Below are 17050 nucleotides of genomic sequence, written 5' to 3' on the forward strand. Positions count from 1 at the left end.
AGTGACTATGCATTAGTTTGTGGTTACATTTTTTTCAAATCTCTGTAAGGAGACAGTAATCCTTCAATGAAGGCTGTTTCCAGCTCTTATTAACTAATCTCTTATAAACAAATTTAGGGCCAGGGTAATTTCACAAGCACTTATGAAGTGCTTCTGATTAGAAAATGAGGTTCAACCTACAAATATGCAAAATTGGGGACAGAATTAATCAGAATGACAAATGCAAATGATGAGTATGCTATAGAGATGTAAAACTGCTGTTGAAAAAAAAAATGGTTTGGTGAAATCAGGTTTCATTCAGGAGCCCTTAAAGCAGGGAGATTTTATGGTGGAAAATAGGACAGAAGGTAGTTTTTGTCTTTGTGTGGAATAAAAATCATCTAGGGAAGTGTGTTGTCTCTACAGAGTCCCTCCATATTAGAAAAATATAGAAAGTAAGGAAGAAGAGGTCCCTGAATGTGCAGGAAGCTAGGCCCCTCTCAAGCAGAGTCAGAAGTCTTTATTTTTCAAAGGTTTAGAATGTGAGAGATGTGTGATTACCCTGCTCCAACATGCTATTTCACATAGTGTCTTGATTTTTTGAGAAAAAAAATCCATTTCAGAGAGTTTCTTCTTGACCCACACAGTTTTCCTATGCTTAATCACAAGCATTTCAACAATCTCACATTTTCCTCTCCTTTCTCTCTTCCTTCTCACTGTGCTGACTTCAAATCCTATGTTCCTCCCTTATTCATTAAACTTTCTTATATTTTCCACCAGATTTCTATCAAGCTAATATATACTTGGATACTGCTAGTGTAATACTAACAGCCACTGCTTTAAAAAAAAATTAGACTGCCTAAGAACAACCTGTACCATTCTAGAATTCACCCCCTTCTCCCTCATATTTATGGGAACATATTGGTTTTGCTTAGGGGAAATTTTTGTTTCTTTGGACTCAGACCAGTGGGTTCGGAATGCAGTTCATAACTAATGAGACCCAAGTGCTGTTTCTCGTTCTTAGTCCAAATGGCAGGGGAAAAAAATCAGTATTTCTTTTTTTAATATAATTTTATTGATTTCAGAGAGGAAGGGAGAGGAAGAGAGAGATAAAAACATCAATGATGAGAGGGAATCATTGATTGGCTGCCTCCTGCACACCCCTTACTGGGGACCGAGCCAGCAACCTGGGCATGTGCCCTTGACCAGAATTGAACCCTGGGGCCCTTGAGTCCACAGGCCAATGCTCTATACACTGAGCCAAAACAGCTAGGGCCCGTAACTATTTCTTTTTTTTTTTTAATTTAATAAATCCTTATTGTTCAGATTATTACAATTGTTTCTCCTTTTTCCCCCCATAGCTCCCCTCCATCCGGTTCCCACCCCACCCTTTGCCCTTATCTCCCCCTACATTGTCCTCATCCATAGATGTACGATTTTTGTCCAGTCTCTTCCTGCACCTCCCACACCCCTTTCCCCCTGAGAATTATCAGTCCACTCCCTTTCTATGCCCCTGATTCTATTATATTCACCAGTTTATTCTGTTCCTCAGATTTTTTAATTCACTTGATTTTTAGGTTCACTTGTTGATAGATATGTATTTGTTGTTCATAATTTTTCTCTTTACTTTTTTCTTCTTCCTCTTCTTAAAGAATACCTTTCAGCATTTCATATAATACTGGTTTGGTGGTGATGAACTCCTTTAGCTTTTTCTTCTCTGTGAAGCTCTTTATCTGACCTTCCATTCTGAATAATAGTTTGCTGGGTAGAGTAATCTTGGTTGTAGGTGCTTGCTATTCATCACTTTGAATATTTCTTGCCACTCCCATCTGGCCTGCATAGTTTCTGTTGAGAAGTCAGCTGACAATCGTATGGGTGTTCCCTTGTAGGTAATTAACTGTTTTTCTCTTGCTGCTTTTAATATTCTCTCTTTGTCTTTTGCTCTTGGCATTTTAATTGTGATGTGTCTTGGTGTGGTCCTCTTTGGATTCCTTTTGTTTGGGGTTCTGTGCGCTTCCTGGACTTGTAAGTCTATTTCTTTCACCAGGTCAGGGAAGTTTTCTGTCATTATTTCTTCCAATAGGTTTTCAGTATCTTGCTCTCTCTCTTCTTCTGGCACCCCCATAATTCTGATGTTGGTACGCTTGAAGTTGTCCCAGAGGCTTCTTACACTATCTTCAACTTTTTTGATTCTTTTTCTTTTTTTTTGCTTTTCCGGTTGAGTGTTTTTTGCTTCTTTGTATTTCAAATCTTTGACTTGATTCTTGTGTTCCTCTAGACTGCTGTTGGGTCTTTGTATAATATTTTTTATTTCAGTCAGTGTATGTTTAATTTCTAGTTGGTCCTTTTTCATATCTTCAAGGGTCTCGTTATATTTATTGGCCTTTTCTAGGATATTCTTGAAAAGCCTTATAACCGTGGTTTTGAATTCTATATCCAGTCGTTTGTTTTCCTCCATTTCTTTCGTTTGTGATCTGTTTCTTCATCCCCCCATTTTTCACTGCTTCCCTGAGTTGGTAGAGTAGCTTTGTGTGCTAGGTTTCCTATATGGCCCAGTGGGTCCGCCTCCCCAGTTAACCTGAGGTGGACACTTTTGGTGCACCCCTTTGTGGACTGTGTGTACAGCCTTGTTGTAGTTAAGTCTTGATTGTTGTTGGTATCGCTGGGAGGAATTGACCTGCAGGCCAGTTGGCTGTGAGGATCAGCTGTGTGTACACTGGGAGATTTTCGGTGCTGGAGACAGCCTTATAGGATTAGCCTTGCCAGATTACAAAAGCCTCTGTGCTCAGCTTGGAAGGGGTGGAGTCTCAGAGCGGAGCAGACAGTCTTGGCTTCCCGTCATCCCTGCCCTTGCGTGCACGCCTCCAGACCTCTGCCTTCCGCGTTTCCCGAGTTTCCGCCTTACAGTCCAGATTCCCCCCGTAAGAGCGTGGGTCCCCAGGGGCTCTCACGGAACTGTGGTTCAGTGCAGTCAGAACTGGGGTTCAGTGCAGTCAGGAGCTTCTGACTCCCTTCTGCTAGGGATAGCCTGTGGTAACCTCCACAGTCAATCTTTGTGCGCACTCTCGCCTCCAGATCCCTGCCGCCACGGCTCCCCTGAGTCTCCAAGTCTCCGAGTCTCCGTGTGCCTTTCTCTTTACCTGACAGTCCAAACTCCCCCTGTATGATCCTGGGTCCTCGGAGTTTCACCAGGAACTGAGGTTCAGTGCCGTCAGAACTGGGGTTCAGTGGTCGGGGGCTTCTTTCTCCCTCCCGCCAGAGAAAGCCAGCCAGGCACTCCACCACCCTTCCTCTCTGTGTGCGCGTGTCTCTGTACATCAACTGTTTGCTGCTCCTTCTCCGTGAGCTTTCCCCTTTCCTTCTAGTTGTAGGATTTCCACTCAGCCAGCTTTCATGTGGTTCTGGATGGTGTCCATTCTATCTTTTAGTTGTAGTTTTGAAATTGTTGTGCAGGGCAGCAGTTTAGGTGTTTACCTATGCCGCCATCTTGGTTTTCAGGTGGGCCCATAACTATTTCATGTAAAGAACTTTGGAAGTCATTTGAGTGATCAGAAAGAGTAAGTTGGACTATATTGGACTGAAACTTACAGAGTAAGTTTTATTGATTTGGTAGTTCAGCTTTTTTGGTTTGATTTATTTTAATTATGCACAATCAATAAATCATTATTTTAAATGATTATTCATGCAAATGGGTCTGCCTTTATAGTGAAAAGCTCTATAGGTTAGTATAGCCCTTTTTGTCCATTTAGATATGGTTGATGTCAGGGAAGTCATTTGTTACATAAATTGATTATGTGGCCAGGAAAGAGTTGTCCATTTCTTTTGGTTCACAAATTCCTGAAAGTTATACCAATAAGATGAATGTTCCATTGTGTTATCTGAAAATAGCTTATAAAATTAGAACTACTGAAACTAACAAACTAATATTAATGACCTTGGGCTAGAATGCAGTTTGCCTTTCTCAATAGCAAGTGTAAGTGCTATGTAACCACTACCTTTTGTTATTAGCATTTATTTGCAAGCTTATTACATTGAATCTGTGAGGTGCACATTATTAATCCTATTTGGTAGCCGAGCAAAGTGAGGTACAAGGTTGTATGAGTTTCCTATAGATTCTGTAACAAGTTACCACAGATTCAATGGCTTAAAACAGTAAATATTTTTCCTCCAATCATTCTAGAGGCCTGAAAAGTCCAAGATGAAGGTATCTGCAAGACCCTCTGGAGGGTCCAGGGAAGAATCGTTCCTTGTATCTTTCAGCTTTTGGTGGCTGCCAGCAGTCTTTTGTTTATGGCCCCATCACCCCACTCTCTTCTTCCATCTTCACATCAATGTTTTCTCTGTTGTTGGGATGTGGAGAGGCATGGGACAGGAGTTGGCTGAAGGCAACTGCCCCTGCCTTGACTTTTCCAAACATGTCTGAGCCCCCAGGTGTTTTACTGGAATCTTTATGTTTAGTCTTTAGATATCCTTTCTTAAAAGACACTGCAGACACATGTGTCTTCTCAAGGATGTCTACACTACTGACAGTATCTAATAGTTAATTTTAGTTCAAGCTGCTGCTACAATAAAAACCTGAGGAGGTAGGTGAACAGGGCTGTTTAGTTCTTATAGCCAACCAGTTCTTTAGCCCTCTCTTTTACAGTAATTGTGTGTCAGAGTAGTAATTTATCCACTGCTCAGGGTCTGCTGGTCAGCCCCAGCATTGTATGTGTTTTCTACTCTTCTGCCTGTGTCTTTCCTAAAACTTCTTTGATTTTCTTAAAGGATGCATGTGGTTGTATTAAGAGTCCACCCAAATAATCAAGGATAAACTCCTCTTCTGAAGATCCTTTACCTAATCTCATCTTTTGCCAAAGAAGTTTATTTACAGACTAGAAGCCCGGTGCATGAAATTTGTTCAGGAGGGTTGGGGGCCCCTCAGCCCAGCCTGTACTCTCTCCAATCTGGGAGCCCTCAGGGGATTTCTGACTGCTGGTTTAGGCCCAATCCAGGGGATTGGGCCTAAACTGGTAGTTGGACATCCCTCTCACAATCCTGGACTGCTGGCTCCTAATCGCTTACCTGCCTGCCTGCCTGGTCATGCCTAACTGCCCTCCCCACAGGCCTGGTCACCCCATGCAGCCTGATATTCGGTCATTTGGTCATCCCTCACTAACCCCCCTGCCGGCCTGGTCGCCCCACGCAGCCTACTTGTTCAGTTGTTTGGTCATCCCTCATTAACCCCCTGCCAGCATGGTCTTAAGCAGCCATCTTATGAGGGTGTGAGGGTTCATTTTCATATTACCTCTTTATTATGTAGGATTTCAGGGAGTGATCATGGACATATCTTTTTGAGACCATTTTAGGTCTGCCACAAAGGTTACTGAACCAACAAATGGCAGAATTGAAACCAACTGGAATCTGGTATCATGATACCAAACCCTGTGTTTTTTGTAATAACCTTCTTAAACTATACCTTATCTCTGCTGTAGAATACACTTGAATATTACTCAACTAGAGGCCCAGTGCACGAAATTCGTGCACAGGGGTGGTTGTCCCTCAGCCCAGCCTGCACCCACTCCAATCTGGGACCCCTCGAAGGATGTCCGACTGCCCGTTTAAGCCCAATCCTTGTGGTCTCGCCTGCCTGCCTTCCTGATTGCCCCTAACTGCTTCTGCCTGCCAGCCTGATCACCCCCTAACCACTCCCCTGCCAGCCGGATTGATTTCTAACTGTTCCCCTGCCAGCCTGTTTACCCCCAACTTCCCTCCTCTGCCAGCCTGGTCACCCTTAACTGCCCTCCCCTGCAGGCTTGATCACCCCCAACTGCCCTCCCTTGCAGGCCTGGTCCCTCCCAACTGCCCTCCCCTGCTGGCCATCTTGTGGTGGCCATCTTGTGTTCACATGGGGCAGGATCTTTGACCACATGGGGGCAGCCATCTTGTGTGTTGGAGTGATGGTCAATCTGCATATTACTCTTTTATTAGATAGGATAGAGGACTGGTGCATGGGTGGGGACCAGCTGGTTTGCCCTGAAGAGTGTCCTGGATCACGGTGGGGGTTCCCTTGGTGCATGGGGTGGCCTGGGTGAGGGGCCTGTGGTGCTTTGCAGGCCAGCCACACACCCCGGTGACTCAAGCAGAGGCCCTGGTATCTGGGATTTATTTATCTTCTACAATTGAAACTTTGTAGCTTGGAGTGGAGCCAAGCCTTCTGCTCGCTCCGTGGTGGCAGCCATTTCTGTTGGGATTTATTTATCTTCTATAATTGAAACTTTGTAGCCTTAAGCAGAGGCCAAAGCAGGCCAGGGCTGCGGAAACTTGGCTTCCTCCATTGCTGGGGGCAACCCTAGCCTCCTGCTCTCTCCAGCTCCATGGCTGCCGCCATTTTTGCTGGGATTCATTTATCTTCTATAATTGAAACTTTGTAGCCTTAAGCGGAGGCCTGGGTCAGCCAGAGTGTGTGGAAAGCTTGGCTTCCTCCATCGCCGGGGAAACCCAAGCCTCCCTCGTGCTCTCTCTGTGGTTGCAGCCATCTTGGTTGGGTTAATTTGCATACCTGCTCCTGATTGGCTGGTGGGCGTGGCTTTTGGGTGTGGCAGAGTGATGGTTAATTTGCATATTGCTCTTTTAATAGATAGGATGTTACCTCTATCTTCTAGAACAATGGTTGGCAAACCATGGCTTGCGAGCCACATGCGGCTCGCGAGCCACGGTTTGCCACTCTGTTGACTAATGAGTTTGCGGACCACTGTTCTAGAAGATAGGAAACTGAGTCCTCTCGAGGAGAAATGTTTTAGAATTATTGTTAAGAAGTCATAACAATAAACATAAAAACAAAACAGAGCCACAGTTAATAGAGCAGGATATGTTTTCCATTTCTCTATGAGGAAGTAAGGATTTTATTTGGTATATTCATACTAAAGACTTTTAGATATTATTTGGACTAAAAATATTTTATTTCATTATGCATTTTAGTGAGCTTATTATCAGTAACATGTTTAGTATAAAATGTATTACTGAAATGCCCTTTAATTTAGCCTGTCTAATTGGTGCTAATTTAGTTAGATTGCATTACATTAGACTATTTAATGTAGCTAGTTATACGTGGTTCAAGAAATCTATTCCAACAAGTTAGGTAATTTTTCATGTAGCTGAACAGTAAAAAATTATATTGAGGTAGTTGAAAAATGCAATATTCCAAAATAATTTTTCTGGTGTCTTATTGGAAAGAGCTTAGCAGAGTGTATCATCTGTCTCCACTCATTTTCCCATTATGTAACAAATAGCCAAAGAACTAATGAGGAAAAGGGAATTGACACTTTTAGAAGCATAGCAGAATCTTTACAAAGGATCCTTGTTCCAGCCTTCATTTCTGATTTACCATGTTAAGGAGACAATAACATGGTGGGGGGTGGGGTGTTGTTTTCCATCTTTGATCTGTATGTCTTCCTATTTTAAATTTTGTGGTTAGAAGCTGGAGTATGTAGTTTTTATTTCTCCCTCAGTGGTATAAAGAAAACACAATCAACATTCAGGAAACATATACACAAAAACAAAACATTATCAAAACCTTCTCATTTGTGAATGATGGTTAAAAGAGGAGGAAGAACAGGTCCAGGCAGTAACCATGCTGCATGGTTTGCCAGTCCATACTCCTACTATCTGTGTCCTCTGCCAGTAATGACATTCACCACACATCTCCCACAGATGACTAAATTAATCCAGCAACATCACAGAAACTCATTCCAGAAGATAATAACAATCTCCAGATATTACTTTGTTACTTGTCTCTAGAAGGAAGAATTGCCTTATTCTTTGGGGGAATCTATAAAAATTCAAATTATTCCCACAGGTAGATTTTTCTCTTCTTCCTTTTTGAAGTAAAAAATATCGGCTGGAGTTGCTAAACTATAGACAAATTTGATAGAGATTTAGGGTTTTGTCTATAGGCATCTGTGAGATCCCAGAAGAATGAAGCCCTTTGTGCCTTCTAAACTGGGTGGGCATTGTGCAGTGGCAGCAGTAGCCCTGGGTATCCTCATGGATTTCCAGCACAATCTACCTTCTGCCTTTCCTCTTGAGTGTTCCACAATAAAGGGAGCAAATAGCACATATTCCAATTGTTTTTGCCGTGGTGAACGTCTGAAAATGGGGCCTTTAGTGAATGTCTTTTTCAGTGTTCAAAGAGAGACTTAGCCTGGGGGAGACAAGAAAAGCAAAGTAGATTAAGGAACATTTAGTTAATACCAGACAACTAGGAAGGTGTGCCAGCCGCTATTGACAATATATGACAGCACTGTCACTACTCCTTTTGCCCTGTGCACTGGAGCCTGGCTACTTTTATGGGTAGCACCCGGTCACTACCATTGTGTTTCCGGGCTTCTTCCTTGAAGGAGGCTGCTGAGGTGATGTTTTTGTTCAGTTCCTGGTGCTGAGCTCTTGTGTTGCCAAACCCAACACTCAATAGAGAGAGGATCTCAGTTAAGAAAAGCTGCAGGGAGTGAACGAATTTGTAGCCACATTTTAAAGGAGAGGCAAAAATAATTTAGAAAAGACACTGCAGAGTCAGGAGAGCTGGAGAAGAGTGTGCAGGCTGGCAGCATTCTGGCAGAGGTGCCTGTGTTTGCTGAACCCTCTCACTGAATACCCTGGTGAGATGTACCCATTCCCTGGTACCTAATGCTAGAGTGCTAAAGGATTAGATAGCTTTTGAGTACCGTTCCTTCTAATAATAAAATTAATGTGACCATTTGGAACAAGACTTTGTAATGGGCCTCATTCAAGCCTCTAAGTATGCACACTCCACTTTGGAACTGTACATAATTGCTCAATTGCACCTGCAAATCATGTTGTTAGCTCACTAATTATTCAAATAGTGGGGGCAATTCCACAATTGTGTGTGTAATTGTGTTAATTGTTAATGCAGTTAGGTACAGGTGCACCGTGACTAATTACATATGCAGAAGCAGCTCTCTAGCAGCCCACTGTCTTCATGCATGGGCCTCTCTCTACGAGACAGACACAAGTGGGTGACACACACAAAGCCACAGGCCATCAGTGGGGGATCAGTTTGACACAGTTTTCACTTAAGAACTGCAGCATATATGTTTGGGGAACAAGCAGATCTTTGACTGAATTCATTTTTTTATGCTTTTGATTCTCTTGAGCCCTCTCCCACCCCAACTGTGAGGCAAGGGGCACACACACACACACATGAGTTATACGGTCAAATACAGTCACAAAGTCACACACAAAGTAGTTCATGTTGCAGGCTCTACTCATCTTTTCACTGATGGTTCTGTTGCCTGGTGGGATTAGCTTTTAGTCAGGGGTTTTATTACTCTATTTCCCAGTCACCCATATAGTTTCCGGGATCCCATTCATCTGAACCCAATGTCAGGATATTTATGCCACTTCTAGGGTAAAATAAAGCTTGGGAGGTAAAATTGGGTGATTTCTGAGACATCCTGATGGTTTATGTGGATGGGACCTAAACATGAATTGCTGCCACATTAATGCTTCACCTTTTTTTCTCATCTCTTCAGCTACTTTAGCCTCATTTCACCTTGTAGCTTGTTGCAAGGCACTGGTAAGAGCCTTTCAAGATATGAGACAAGTCTGATGAATGCTTAAGTTTTCTGTGTCTGTGGATCAGGGGATGGGTGCATATCTCACACTGCGGGAGACTATAGACATACCCTCGATTTTTCAAGACAACCTAATTTCACATATTCTGCCCAGTCATTCCCATAAACCTGAAGTTTTTAACCTTTGGCGAATCACAGTGTATTTTGAAAGTCTGATAAAAATGATGGAACCCCTTGCCATAAAATACACATCGCCACACACAAAATTTTGCATATGGTTTTAAACTCCCTTAAGCACATTCATAGATCCCATTATGAGCCCATCCTACAAATACCCTATGTTTTAGAAACTAACAAAGTGCCCATTTCATAGATGAGCTTGGATTGTGTGAAATACATTATATGGTGGAACTCCAATCTCAGGTATATAGTAACTAGATGAAGTTAGTAAGAATTACAATGCAAGTATATTCAAGTTTCTCTCTCCTTCCTCCCCTTCTCTTTTTTTTATTTTGTTTGTTTGTTTGTTTGTTTGTTTGGAAAGGTATGATCAGCATAGTTATATGTTTCTATTATTTTCATGACCATCTGTTAGTTTTGTAACACATTTGGTAAATTTAAAAAAGTGTTCACAGCCAAGTAGACATTTGCTGATCTGGATTGCAACCCTGGGAGGGAGGGAAAAGAAGATGAGTTGGGGGAGCAGGGTAGATGTTTGCACACTTGTGTAAACTTAGATCCACTTGTATACAGAATAGGGAACTCCAAGGCTGCATATGCAATGTGTACATTGCATCTCAGGCCCTTCTAGCAATCAGCATATATTTATTCTTTAGACTCAGTGCTCTGTAGCTCTAAGGAACTGGGTCTCTTATGAGAATCTTTACATACATTTCCTGCTATAAGGAAGGTGAGTCATCTCTAAAAAATTAATTAGCACTGGTTTGTAAGCCCAATGCCCAAAGGAAAATGTATCACACATAAAACAAATCAGTCTGTTAATAATACCGGAGAAACATTATAGGGATCATTGAACTTAGAGGCAAGGGACCCCACCCTTAGATCCACTTGTATACAGAATGGGGAACTTGGTATGGTAGAAGAGGTATACTCTGCATCACTGATGCATGGGGAACAGAACTAACCTGCTTTGTACCCAAGTTCATGGCCTAGCAGGTGCCCAATTGAACATAGAGAAATAATGCTAGAACTCATGTCCTAGAATTACTGTTAGGATTAAATAAGATAATCCTTGTGAGGCATTTAGCACAGTGCCTAGCACATATTAAGTACTTGGCTGTAATTTGTATTATTATCATTAGTGTTACTGTTCTTATTTCTATTGTCATCATTTTAATCTATAAATATAAGAAATTAACCCGATAGTGCTGTTGCCTTCTTTTCACTTTGCCAGCCATTATTCTGTGACCCTGCCATTGCATATTATTCATACCTTCCTTTTGGTATTTTCTATAGTTTGCCTTGTACCGTAGGCATTTATATATTTGTTTTATCCCACCAACTAGGCTATTTGACCAAATTGATTTTCTTGAGATGCCATAACAAAGTACCACAAATGATATGGCTTAAATAACAGAAATGTATTATCTCATAGTCCAGAGGCTGAAAGTCTGAGATCAAGGTGTTGGCAGGGTTGGTTCCTTCTAAGGGCTGTGAGGGAAAATGTATTTCAGGCCTCACCTTGGCTAGTAGATGGCTATCTGATCATTATGTCTTCATACTCAGTTCCTCTATGCATGTCTTTGACTAAATTTTTCTTTTATAAGGACACTAGTCATACTGCATTGACCTCATTTTAACTTGATTAAATATGCAAAAACCCTGTCACCAAATAAGGTCACATTGTGAAGTACTGGGGCTTACAACTTCAGCATGAATTTTTGTGGGGACAAAATTCAACCCATACAATGACAATCATATGGCCTATGTTTTACATGTCTTTGAAGATTCTACAGCACAGTCTAGTGCCTTGCATATACTTCAGAAGAAGAAGCAATGGACCTGTTGTGGCAGAGACCAACAGGCCTGGGTTCTAATGTTGTTTATCTTTACCATTGGGCCAGTTAGCCAGTCTGAGACTATTCCCCATCTAAATGTGGGTACTAATTCCTATTTCATAGGCCTTTAAATAATTACACTTTTTGTATATGCAAAGTACATGCATATAATAGATGCTCAGTAAAGAGTAGTTTTTACTCACAAATGTTTATTAAATGAATGAATAACCATATGGAGGGATGATTGAAACCTAGGTGTCTAGTCATAACTGTGGGCCAGAATTATAGGTTTTTAATTTCTTTGTTAAGATGGTCTGTTTTTCATTGCATTTTGTGGTTTTATACCTAGTCCATGTGCAATGGAGAGAAATTTGTGCATTCATTTGGAACATTATGAAAAGTTTATCAACTTTCTAAACCAGATTTATGAACATCAATCAATATTGTATGTGTGTGTGTGAGTGTGTGTGTGTGTGTGTGTTTGTGTGTGTGTGTGTGTGTGTGTGTGTGTGTTTGAGCAGTCAAAGTTGCATCCTTGAGATGTGATACTTAATCTTTGGATAAACAAAGTCATTTCATTATCTTTCTAAAATGAAATATGTCTACTAAATTTAATAAATGTGTATCATTTTTTTAAAATATATTTTATTGATTTTTTACAGAGAGGAAGGAAGAGGGATAGATAGTCAGAAACATCAATGAGAGAGAAACATCGATCAGCTGCCTCCTGCACACCTCCCACTGGGGATGTGCCCACAACCAAGTTACATGCCCTTGACCGGAATCGAACCTGGGACCCTTCAGTCCACAGGCTGACGCTCTATCCACTGAGCCAAACCAGTTTTGGCAATAAATGTGTATCATTTTGTGAAACAAAACAAAACAGAAAAGCTCCTAATAACAACAATGTGTCATAGATTGGCCATAAGGTCCAGTAGTTAGGAAGCAGAAGATAGACACTTGTTTTGAGACTAGGAAAATTAAAAGTTCACATTGACATAGTTCCTAATTATAGTTTAGTTTCAATTCACTAGCATAGGAGTGTCAAAATCTAAATCAGATTTCCTTTTGCCTGCTTTTCTAAACATTGAAACAATGGCTTGATATGCATTATTTGCTATATAATTGAAGTAGATAAAAAAATCAGTTGGTTGATCAAAAAGCCAACCTCATGACCACCAACTTTTAATTACTATAAATCACAGATATATAGATATGTGGAGTTGTCATTTTGAATGTGATTAAAAGAAGTTGAATCTCAGAGGGAAGGACTGGCGTGGGGGAGGGGGTACGGGGGAGGCAAGAACAGATTAACCAAAGAACTTATATGCATATATGCATAACCCACGGACACAGACAATAATGCAGTGAAGGCCTGGGGAGGGTGCAGGAGCAAGGAGATGGGGGGCAATGGGGGAAAAAGGGGGACATATGTAATACTTTCAACAACGTTAAATAAATAAAACTTTAAAAAAAGATGTTGAATCTCTAACCACTAAAATGAGATTGTCATCAATAAAGAAACTCTAGAGCTGAGGAATTTTATTGATTTGAGCAGAGGAATTTGCAAACTCTATTTTCTATTATCTTTTCCTTTCACAAGTGTAGACACCTTTGAAGATATAGTAGCACATTTGGTAAAAGAAAAATATCCATATTTTAGTTAAGGGAACTTTGTTCATTTTCAACTTCCAGGATCTAATGTGAGCCTTCTCGGTGATAACTAAATCGTCATTTATGTTATCTAAAATTTGATTTATCTCTCCCTACTAAGCATAGCTTCACTGCCTTTGGCAGCACATTTTAATTGGTTTAGACATCATGGAAAAATCACTTTGGGTGGGAGGAGAGGGTCTTTAGTTGACTGTTTATCTTTCATCAGAATTTTTCACGGGCAGCAATTGGTTCCATACTCACTCTAAATCAGTTATAGAATTGTGTGTAAAATGCATATTAAACAGCCTAATGCAATAAAAATGAAGTATGAACACTGTCCTTCCATTTGGTGTTCTGTTCTCAGCAGTTCCACAAAGCCACATATCAAGAACTGTGTGTGTGGATTCATATTAATTTAAAATCTATGCGATTGCAGGTCCAAGGAACCATTGCTATTTATAATTGGAGCCTAAAACAGCATTCTCTGTGCAGAGTTGACCCATTTCTCACTGTCCTGCCCCTGTTCTCACCACCCTCTTCTGTATGCTTGGATGGTCATATTTTGAAATTTCCCCAGGCCCAGTTTGTCATGCAGTCATGTTTCTCATCACATCTGAAGGATGTAGTGTTTCGCATGGTAATGAGGCCTTTTTGTTTCAGCTGCTGCATTGCTCACTAATTCCCATCAGTTTCTGCAGTCTGAGGGCCAGTTCTGTGATGGCAGAGCCATGGAGGGCCTTTCAGAGTGAACAACTCACCTATTACTCAGTTAGGATTTTAAAAACTGATTTACATCAGTTTCAGGTTTTAAGCTGCTATGTTTTGTGTAAAGAATTTTTGTGAGTTTGAGTCAAATTGTCCACAATTCATTGAGATAATTCTCCAGAGAATGGCAGATTTGCATCTTATTTTATACATTACAATCAAAAGAGAAGAGGTAAGTGGTTTACATGAAATTAATTGGTGATAGAATTGGGAGGCAGGAGAAAGCAAGGGGGGGGGTAACCTCTGGGTTTGGATAACAGTAAAATGATATATATTTTACATAGGTGAGTACAGGATAGTTAATGGTGAACAATTAACACAATAAAAATAATGAGAAGGTTTTTAGTCTTTGCTCTGATGCATTGGTTGTGCCCTGAGAGGTCTAAAAAAAGTATGTTATTGTAGATGCAAAAGACAATAGAGAGGCTCAGTTAAGGAAAAAGTTGACTTTTGTCAGGGAAGAATCTAATCTAGGACATGACTACCTGCCATAAACTGCTTTTAGTTAAAAAGTTTTAATTTCAGACCATCCTTTGTGCTACTTTAGTTCTGAGTTTGCAAGGCCTTCCCGGAACTTGTCAGGTTAACATATGGCCCCTTTTCTTCCATAATTTACTGTTTTTTTTTAAATGTGTTAAAACAATGTATGAACATCATTTGCAAGGATGGCTTGTGTGGAATGTGTATGTTTGCCCTCACTATTGTATTCATGTATACATCTCACTCCATATTTACAAAAGAGGCTGAGCTAAGTGAACTAAGTGATGCCCACTTGAATATGTTCTAGAGAGAGAAATGACATTCCTGGAAGGCATTAATTTCTTTATGAATTTAGTAGCTGTGGTGGTGTATTTCCCGCCAGAACTACTGAAGAATAATAGTTTCTGTCTTCTCTGAAATGATTTCTATTTGGTTTTAAATTGCTTTAAACTGTATCCTAAGAACATGTTGCCTCTACAGAGATGCAGTCTGTCAAAAAATATGTGCACATGCCTTTTCTCAGACAGTTAAGACTCTAATCCTGCAATCCTAGCTAGATCCCAGAAAACGAGTGGGAACTTGCTGCAGTAAAGGGATGGTGGTTTTGAGTTTCCTATGGCCCCATTTATTGTCCCAGTAGTTAACCATAGCACTATTTCAATAGAATACCGTATGTGTCCCCTGAATACTGGATATTGCCAAAGGTGATTATTTCACCGTAATACGCCATAGAGTTAAGAATCATAGTTATGCCCTGGCTGGGTGTCTTACTTGGTTGGAGTGTTGTGCCATACACCAAAAGGTTATAGGTTCCATTCCTACGTTGTGGGTTCAATTCCCAGTCGGGGTGAGTATGGAAGGCAACCTATTGATGTTTCTCTTGCATCTATGTTTCACTCTCCCTCTCTGTCTAAAAATAAATGAAAAAAAGCATCATAGTTATATAGGTTTCTGTATCATAGAGGTGCCAGTATATACCACATAGGCAATCTGACCCCTTCATTTCATATTGAGGAGACTTTGATTTAGAGAACAGAGGTGATTTACCAAAGACACACAGCTAGATAAAAGAAACTTGATGAAAAATGGCACCCAAATACCAGAATATATATTGAGGAATGGTTCAAATTGTGTATTTTGAGGCTACCAAATGTTATCTTGACAAAATGAAGGTTTGATAGTCCAACCTTTATAGAGTATTCTGGACAAAAGCATAACACACCTTCCTAAAATGAAAATTACTTACTTTCAGTCTTATTTATCATCTATACAATCAATTTATTTGATCACCAGTCACAGTCTTATTTTTGGAAGCTCTGTAAATCTGAGATACCTGTTCTTTCAGTTTCTTCATTTAATAGGTAAAAAAAAAAAAAACAACAACAAAAAAAAACAACAACAACAACAGAAAAAAAAAAAAAAAGAGAGAGAGAGAACGAGATATAGAGATATAGGTCTTCTGACCTAAGCTGCAGGCTTCTTTCTCACTGGCCACCACTTTCCTTCCATGGTAAACCATGAATTTAAAAAATTCCCTCTCTATTGTTTGTAGAATTAGACCCAGTATGAGATGTGTTCATGTCTGACCTAGAGCTTCAAAAACAGAAAAAGATAAATATAAGTCTATTGATAGGTTGAATTGACCAGACCATGGAACTGGTTGCCAAAGGGTTAGCTTGGCCATGGTCAAGGTGAAAGAAACATTTCAATCAGGACTGGGCTATAAGGGATATTCACTTTGAAAACTTTGGATGATGATAATACTAGAAAGAATAGGTTTTCTCTGATGAGACCCTAATAGAATAAAAAAACTATTAGTGAACCCATTAGAGGGAACTTGTGAGAAATGCAGTCTTTGAAACATTTGGCTTTAACATTCCCTTAAGGAGGAATTATTTTGTCACTAGCTTATCAATTGTGAGCCAATGTGCATTTATTCTATATGTACTCTTCCATACATATTTCAAATTTGCAGACAAACGCTAAAGTTTCACATATAGAAATCCACAGCTGGTCAATTAAATGTTTTTAAACTTTCACTCCTGAATTACTTGTCTTTATTCAACAGGCTCAAAATAATATTACCTTCTAGTTTGATTTTATTTATTATATACAGTAGTACCCCCCTACCACTGGGGATGCTTTCCAAGACCCCTAGTGGTTGCCTGAAACTGTGGATAGTACTGAACCCTATATAAAGTACATTTTTTTTTCTTATACATATGTATCTATGATAAAGTTTAATTTCTAAATTAGGCACAGTAAGAGATTAACAATAGTAAGTAATAATAAATAATTAATAAAGTAATAAAGAATAATTATAAAAATATACTGTAATAAAAGTTATGAGACTGTGGTCTCCTCTCTCTCTTTCTCTCTCAAAATATTGTTCTATACTCACCTTTCTTGTTCTTTTAATGATGCCAGGTGATAAAATACCTACAAATGCCTATTTGATGAGATATAGTGAGGTGAATGACTTAGGCTACTCTTGTGCTTTGGGGCCATTAGTAAGTAAAATAAGGGCCACTTAAACACAAGCACTTTGATACTGTGACAGAGGAACTGATAAACAACATG

At 40.1% G+C, this 17050-nt stretch overlaps 1 protein-coding gene across 1 annotated transcript in view; it reads left to right on the forward strand.

The window, feature by feature from the left end:
* The window catches only part of AFF2 (ALF transcription elongation factor 2), a gene marked incomplete at its 5' end in the record, with an annotated part of 502187 nt that overhangs the window by 195048 nt on the left and 290089 nt on the right, over window positions 1-17050 (forward strand). The gene's annotated exons all lie outside the window — the stretch shown is intronic.

Source organism: Plecotus auritus (assembly GCF_963455305.1).
Source record: "Plecotus auritus genome assembly, chromosome: X".
Taxonomy (NCBI): Eukaryota; Metazoa; Chordata; class Mammalia; order Chiroptera; family Vespertilionidae; genus Plecotus; species Plecotus auritus.